The 8482-nt window shown below is 52.0% G+C and overlaps 1 protein-coding gene across 1 annotated transcript in view; it reads left to right on the top strand.

The window, feature by feature from the left end:
• Window positions 1-811: 811 nt before the first annotated feature.
• Nos1 (nitric oxide synthase 1) overlaps window positions 812-8482 on the top strand; it is a 119138-nt gene continuing 111467 nt past the window's right edge. Inside the window, exon 1 of the mRNA XM_004636337.2 lies at window positions 812-892. The gene's annotated coding sequence lies outside the window, so the exon portion shown is untranslated. The remainder of the gene's footprint in view (window positions 893-8482) is intronic.

Raw genomic sequence — 8482 nt, 5'->3', positions numbered from 1 at the left:
ACTGCTGCTGGCTCTACGCAGCACAGAGACTGGGCGCTATGCCGTCCCGCTAAGAAACGATGTCCCAACACCAATGTAGACAGAAATAACCATCACTGCCTCCCATGACATTCTCTGTGACCACAGCGAGCTGCCCTCACTGAAGTGGCTACTACACTCAGCCTCCTCCAGCCTCCCAGAAATTGTCATTGTGTGTGTGCGTGTTTCCTGATAGGGAAAAAAAATGGAAATTAGGTTATATAAAAGATGTATGCTTTGGAACCCAGAGCGGCTCTTTTAATGAGGGTTGCGACGTCTCCCTCCCCACACCCATAAACCAGTCGGCTGGGACGTCACCGCTAATTCGTTTCAGCGATGGTAGGATAAAGGAGGGACATTAAGAAATAAATTCCCCCTCGCGACCCTCGCCGAGCTCGCGGATCGGTTCCCACATATTTACGCCGCGATTCCAGTCGCCCGGCGGAGAGCTACTTAGCGCCGCGGCTCCTCTGAGGCTCGGTGGTGGCCGAGCGGACGGGGTGAGCCCGGGGCGCACGCCGGGCGCTGGGCACTGCGCGGGGGAAGCCCGCAGCCCTTGTCCCGAACTTGGGCTTTCTGGGCTGACGGAGGGCGGGAAGGAGGGAGGGGACAAGGGAGGGTGGGGGCCGGGCGAGGGGGTGGGGAGCGATCTGAGAGGCACAAAGCGGAGAGGCAAGGAAGGGAGGCGCGCGGCTCCCACCCGGAGGTGAGCGGGTGTGCCCGGCGCCCTCCAGCCGCGCGGCGGCCGAGCGACCCGGAGGCTTCGGAATCGGAGCGCCCGGGAGGAGGCGGAGCGGCGCGAGCAGGAGCAGGCGGCGGGCGGGCGGGTGCGCAGGGCGCAGAGCAGCCTCGGCGCCCCTGGACTCGGCCGCAGGTGAGTTTCGGGGCCCGCGTCCCGCGCCCCTCAGCAGTCCCCCTACGCTCTCCGTTCCCGCGCGAGCCCACCACGGTACGCGAGAGAGCCGCGGGCTTTGCTGCGCGTTCCAACTTGGTCCCTGCGTCCCCGTTCTGCTCCCAGCGGGCGTCCCCATGCCGGGTCCCGGGGTCGACGCGCCCGCCCCGCTTCAACTTTGCGGGGACCCCGGGGGGCTCCCCAGCCGCGCACGCGGCTTCGGGCTGCGCCTGCGGTAATGGCGGACCTGGGGCACCGCGCGCTCCCCGGCCGGCGGCCCGGGCTGTGGACGCGGGCGGCCGGGTCGCTGCACCTGCCGGTGCCTAACTTTCGCCTGCTCCCTCCCGGCGCGGCTCTGCGACCGCGTCGCCCAGGCGACCCGCGGTAATGGCGGCCTCGGGCACCAGCAGCCTCCCGGGCGGGGGCAGATGGCCGGGAGGGCTCGCGGGGCTTGCAGCTTCTGCCTGGCTTCTAACTTTGCCAGCCTCCGCTGCGCTCCGCGGTCCTGGCGCGGCGGCCCGCACCTCTTACTCCTGCCCGGGAGGGATCGTGGTGTAAGCGCGCCGATTCCCAGAACGTGGGAAAGTTGTGTTGCTCCAGCGAAGGAGGACTGAGGGCTCTTGGCGCGTCCCCGAAGCGGGCAAGGGACGCACTCCGCCGCGGATCAGGCCCGCAACGCACCGCGCGCTTTGGATTTGTTTCCAGGCGGCCACCGCGGCTGGGAACGAGGTCCCCGCGAGCTCCAACTTTCGTGGCCCTTCGAGGGTCCTTGGGTAGAACGGTCCCGAAAGAGCTCTTGGGACTACGAGTGAGAGGGTGTGAGCCCCTCGCACCCACCTCCAGGGCACAGTGCCGCAGCTCTCAGCGTCCCAGGGACCGCTCTGTCTGGGGCGGGCACCCAGAGAGGTGAGGTGCGCGCGAGGAGGCAGAATAGAGGGGCTGGAACGTTTCTAATGGCTCCCGGGGGGTCGGGGTGTCCAATCCTAGAAATGGCTTTTACTCACTATGCGACCGTAAGCAAGCCCCAGCTCCTCTCTAGGTCTAGGATTCCTCTATGTAAAGTGAGGAAACAGTACCTCTCTCGCGGAACTAAACCTGAGTGCCATTAAAACGTCGTAAGTGTAAGTGAAGCCCAGGACCAGCAGTGGATGCACTAGAAATGTGACTGAGGTTTTACTGTAACCCCTAGGTTGGATCTGGGGACTCTCGTGTCAGGTTTCTAGTGAAATCGGGGTTGCCCCTGAGGGTAAGAAAGGCCAAGCTCACTTCCTTCCTGATACAAGCAACACCCCTCCCCGCGACAGGTTCTTTCTGGCCAATGAGCCCCCCCCCCCCCTTCTAATTGCTGCTCAAACCCAGAGCCTAGGCTTCACAAGATGTACTAGCGGCCACCACAGAAGGGTGAAGGGTTAAGGGGGTGGGGTCCCAGAGGCCCCACAGGGGAGGGTGGGAGTAGCCAGGGTACTGTACCCAGGGCACTGCCTAGGGCCTCTAACAGTCCATAACAGAAGGGCTCTGTTCTGTCCCACGCCTCTCCCCCACCGCCAGAGGAATGTGAGCAAACTTCGCCTTTTCCCTTTCTTGCCACTGGGATCAGGCGCAATACATACACATCCGGTATGGAAAGACACCAGAAAACACTGGCGCAGCTCCCTGGGCAATCAGTTTTCTACCACTAGATTTTGGATTTGGATTTTGGTATTTGTTTGCTTGTTTAATTTTAATATCAGGTCTGTGCCGGAAGCAGGCATCGGAGAATCAGACCCATTTTTTTTGCCCCCAGGCATCTGAGCAGACAGGTCTGAGAAGACTTGGAAGGTCCTGGAAGGGAGGCACCTTGCCCCACCTCTGTGGACCTAGCCCTTCTCATGGCCCAGATTCTGGCTCCCCAGCCACCTGCCCATAGTCACCTAGCTGGTAAGTGACACTACCAAGGCCTCACCCCTGGTTTTGAGCTTCATATCCTAGAGTATTTTGCACTCGTCAGCAGTCTGATACACGCCTCTGCTTTAGCGTGCTCAGCCTTGTTCCCTGACAGATCTTTTAGGCCTGAGCTACCCTGACTGCATCTCCAGAAGTTCGGGGGTAGATCCCCTAAAGTGCCAGACCATACAGGGAAAGAATTCCTAGTAGAAAGACCTGCTGAAGACCTCTGTTTGAGAGCACATTTAGGCTCCTGCTCCAGCGTGAGCCCCGGCTGGTCACTTAACCTCCCTGAACTTCAGTTCCATTACTTATAAAACGAAAAGGGTGACTCTCGTAAATGAGGATTTTGTACAAATGTCTGTAAAGGGAGCTCTGGAAACAGGAGTTTTAATCCAAGGTGGGTGATCATAAGGCAGAAAAGGAACCCCTGTGGGGGTAAGTCTGCGTCTAATACTGCAACACAGCCTCCACACCGGCCTCTTCATGTTCCCCCAAATGGCCAGAGTGAGCTCCAAAGGCTCTGCCTTCCATAGGGAAGGACACTTGGAAAGGCTGAGTGGCTGGAGTGGAGGGGCGGGTGGACCTGTCCCCACCCGGGGGGGGGGGGGGTCTTTGTGCTATGGGGTGCTGTCCAAGGTACCATGCAGGCAGCTGTTCACTGGTAGAGCACTGCTTTCCGAGCCCCCTTGGGAATCATTTCACCTGGATCTCAAGAGCATGAACCAATTGGGTTGTGCCGCTTCCTTGGGTGTGTGGTTTGGGGTGTCCTGCAGCCCCACTGGGTGCCTCGCCTGTCACTCAGCTTCCGCAGGTCTGAACAGGTCTGGGTGAGCCTTGAGATAAAAATGATATGTACTCATTAGAACTGGGCTCTTCCTGTCAGTGACTGGCATGAGCAGAAGGTGAGTTTGGCATTTCAGAGCCAATTGTCATCTGGGCTGTGTGCACGAAGAGGCAGGCTCCCCATCACGGACCGGTATGTGGTTGTGTGGTTAACAACTCCGACATTGCACAGGCTATAGACGTGACTGTTTCCCTCCCTCGCCAAATATGCAATAGTGTTTAGACATCATCCAGCCTGGTAGAGGGCAAGCATCAGGCCAGCAGGTCCGCAGCATCAGAACCTACCAAAGCTCTGCTTGGAAAGAGAGACACCAAACCCCATCCTCTGTCGGCAGAATCAGCATCCCCGGGGAGACACCCAAAGTATCTGTATGTTTAACAAAGCTACTCCAGGCCACCCTGTTGCCTTCAGTTCTTACCCATCAGCCTCATCCTTCAGGAAAAGGGACCCAGCAAAGGCACGTAGTTTGATTGAAGTCACAGCAAACAGCCAAGGAAGCTGAAGTAGATTTCCGGTAGTTTCCTGTTTGCTTGAAAATAAAGAGACTCCAGCGATTTGGGATTTAAATGTTAATTCCATTTTAGATTATCATTATAAGTTGGCAAATGACTAAACTGTCCCTCTCACCTTGACCTTGCTAGATTCTGCCCTGCTTTTCCAGCTAATGTTGTGAGCTCTGCTGGTTAAGCCTTCTGAGAGAAGACTCCTTTTAAAAGTGACCTATCAGGTCTAACTTCAGAAATCAAGTCATTGCAGTAGCTAATAACCCCTGCTTAACTCTCGCTGATCTCACCAAAGCCCTTAGTCGGAGCTCATTTCTGCAGCCTACTCAGCCCCTGCCTGGCCTTGCAAGTCCTGGGCGCATCGCTCCCATTCCTAGGGAAGGAAAGATACTCCCTGCCATGCTAGAAAATTGAGCCCACTTGAGTCTATTCCACAAAAATGATGTCTCAACAGAAAATGTCCCTAAGTCTCCAATGGGAGCCTTGTTAAGGGGGCATAGCAGGGATTGATCTTGGTATAACTGCACTTAGCAACCATTTGCCTGGGATGAGCACAGTGACCGTGGGTGCTAGTGCAGCAGATGTCAGCAGACCTGTCACCTGTGACAGGATGAGTGCTAAGGGGCAGGTCCGGAGGGGGAAGGGGCCTGGGCCAGGGTGGTGTGAGCCCCACTCTAAGTAGGAGCACCGAGGAAGCCCTGGAGCAGGAATAGTGCTTCTATGGGAGGGGAGGAGGTGACAGGGTGGCCCCAAGAGCAACAGGGTGGCAGTGGAATTCAGCAGAACAGGTAGCCTGACATGTAATACTCTCTCAGCGATGGGGGCCTAGGGCCACGCTGGCCCACAGCAGCCAGGTTGAAAGGCAGAGCACCGCATTAAAATCAAAGGAGGATGTCATCCTGGGAAGCATCCTCTGTTGGGCTTGGGCATCTATGGTCTCCCTGAGTCTCAGGGTGAGTTCATCTCTCTGACCCTTCGGCATTTCATCCAGGCAGTGGAGATTATAGCTGCTGCACAGGACTCATAGGAGGATTGTCAGAATAGTGTGTTGGTGGTGGCAAAGGGACAGCATCAGGCCCTTACAATGCTCCTAACAAAGAAGAGAGAGAGAAAAAAGAACTTTAGTTGGCCAGTTGGTGTAGACCAAGCCCCTTCCTCCAGCTCAGCCTCATTTTTATCATCTGGGAAACGGGGGAATACGTTGAGATTTAAATGTATCTGCGTCTCTATTCAGAGTCTTGCAGGGTTGGCACAGGGTTTGTCTTTTGTTAGTTTAGATTTTTTTCAGGGGTGTGGGTGGAGAACGTTGACTTTGTTTCATTCTGGCTTGGTTTGTTGCTGTTTTGTCTTTGTTTGGGAGACATTTTCGTTACAACTCCTAGACTAACTACTTTTAAAAGCCTTTCTGACTTTAATGTTCTTTCCCTCACCTGAGGCAAACAGGTGCCCAATCCCAGTGCATCGGATGCCTTCCAAAGAGGGCTCCGAGGGAGACACAGAGGGTCTTGGCAAGCGGATGAGGGTCCTGTTTCCAGCCCAGGAACTATGTCCTTTCTCCCACCTCTCATTTACATGATCCTTGCTGTAACCCCACCTCTTCTTATTTGAGAGTGCCTGGGAGCACTGGTCCTGCAGTGTGGGCCACCCCGGAGGCTCCAGCAGTTGGAGACTAACAAGCACCTAAAAGAGATTTTCCAGGATTTCAGAGATGCCCTGAGGACGTCCCAGCTTCTGCCGGGCACATTTGCCCAACACTGCCCAGAATTAAAGAACACACAGGAATCTCTTCTGTATCCAGAATCTGACAGCTAAATTGCTACCACGGGAATTTTTTTAAAAGGGCCTTTCTGGAACCGATGGAAAGGAAAGTGATCTTGTGAATTCCAAAGGCTTTTCAAATTCAGGTAGTACCAGGGAGCAGTCTTCACTTCCCACCCAGCTAAAGGATTTGGGTCTCTTGTCGTACACAGGAGTCAGATCAGCTGCTTATTCACTCAAGGAATAATCCTTGAGCTCCCGGCTGTTGACCAGACCCCAAAGGGGCAGCAGCACCAAGCAGGGGGAAGACAATCCCTACCTTCGAGGAGCGCACGTTGTCCCTGAAAAAGGTGTCAGCTTGCCAGTATCTAGAATGCAGTGAGGCAAGGGATGTGGGCAGTCCGCCCTACTTGGTCACTAAGGCGGTCACATAGGTCACCTGGGACTATGTTTTATTCCAGGAATTTTAAGCATAAAAATGTAACCTATGGAGATCAATCTGAGTAGTACTCCACAGCAGCTGACATAGTTTATTATTTTTTTTATTTTATTGAGACACAGATAGCAATGAGACAGTTTCAAAACTGATTAACAGGACAGTTTCAATAACTAATACATTGCATATTGTTATCTTCTTAGTGGTTATTCACAGAACAAGATGCAGACATGATATCCTGTCCAAATACTATATTAGTACACATCTTTCTTCTCATTGAATTAAAAGAAAGTAGCTGTATGTCTATCCTAACTATTTTGTATATGCAAATACAAAATGGTCCTTCCTTTGTATCCCCTTTTTTTTTGTTTAGTTTTGTTAGAGATGGGTATTCCATTGCCATTTAAATATTGCAGGTGCGTGAATTCAGCAAAATAATCCAATATAGTCCAGTAGTCCATAATAAGCTGACATAATTTAGGCGTATGTTTTCCTCTGATTTTTGAAGCTGTAGGCAATCTCTGATATATTCAATAAGGAAGGTAAAGACCAATTATGTTCCTGTACCAGTATCCAGAAAATACACGGGGTATTCAGTTATTATAACAGATGTCATTCAGGTAGTAAGATAAATGCTAGTTCATTAGCTCTTAGCTGGAACTGAGCACGTTGGGGCACCCCTGTAGTCCTAGCTACCTGGAAGGCTGAGGCAGAAGGACAGTGAGGTCGAGGCCGACTGAGGGTATAACTCAGTGCTGGAGCGCTTGCCTGGCTCGTGAGAGGCCCTGGGTTCCATCAGAAGCCGAGGGGGAAAGTGTTAGCTGATAATGCTTCCAATTGTCATTTCTTCCTTAATACTCTAGAACGCAGAAAAGAGATCCTTTTATTTCTTGCAATGAAGGGTAGAAATTAATGGGATGGGCAGAGTTTTTTGACTGCAAATTTGTATTGGCTTTGTTTCTCTTTTAACAAACACGCCAAAGTCCTGTGTAGAGAGATGTTTCTCATCTGGCTGCCTTCGACAGCCTGCATTTCTTGGGGCGCACGCCTCAAGACTCACCTTCTGAATCCTCTTAGCAGGATGTTACCTTGCTGACTTCTGGAAGTGTATTTGGATTTCAGAAATAATAAGAGGTCACTGGATGCCACTTTGTTCCACTAAAGCAGGTGATGACAACGGATGAAATGTGGAGAGTTCATTTTAGATACAGTTTGGTGTAAGGAGGCTGAATCTCGCATCAGATTCAAAACAGAGCTCTAAGTTGGACACTGTCCACTTGTCTTGAGACTTGGATAACAGGAACCAGGCAAAAAAGAAGCCAAAATTCTTCCTGCTCCCCTGCCTGCCTGTGGCTAGGCGGCAAGCTGTCTGCTTCTCTCTCAAGCAGCGGGGATTCGATTCCCTCCTTAGGATGTCATTGTTTAAAGAGACGCCCTGCACTGAGTTTTGGGTGAGATTCTATCAGTAGAGTTCATTTTCTAAAGTGTCATAACAGTATTATGATTTTTGAGGAATGCAGTCTTTGTGTTCATAAGATACCCATGCTGAAGGACATTGGACTAAAGCATCATGATGTCCTTGATTTATTTTTAAGTGGTTCATTGTAAAGACAGACAGTCAGACAGATGGACACACAGATAAATGATGGATGAATATGTAAATAGATGACAGATACATGAATAGACAGAAAAATGGTAGACAGGCAAATATGGAAATGCTAGTAGTTGTTGGATCGACTTGAAAGTTCAAGGGTGTTTTTGTACTATGCTTTTATGTATTATGTTTTTTAAATGTTCTGTCTTCAAATAAAAATATTTTACATAAAAAGTTGGAGGCAGGAGTAGCTTTAAATTTTCCTCTGAACTCAATTTTCTAAGTTTCTTAGAAGAATAATATTCAGCCTTCGCTACCCCATACACACATGCACAATTGCACACTCAAGAGCACACATTCATATTCTGTCTCTGCCTGCCTGCCTGTCTCTGTCTCTGTCTGTCTGTCTCTCTCTGTCTCTCTATCTCTGTCTCTGTCTGTCTTTCTGTCTCTGTCTGTCTGTTTCTGTCTCTGTCTGTCTGTCTGTCTCTCTCTGTGTCTCTCTCTCTCT

Source organism: Octodon degus, unplaced genomic scaffold, assembly GCF_000260255.1.
Source record: "Octodon degus isolate 3935 unplaced genomic scaffold, OctDeg1.0 scaffold00079, whole genome shotgun sequence".
NCBI lineage: Eukaryota > Metazoa > Chordata > Mammalia > Rodentia > Octodontidae > Octodon > Octodon degus.
Note: the sequence above shows the minus strand (reverse complement) of the source record. Positions and strands in the feature narration are given on the sequence as shown.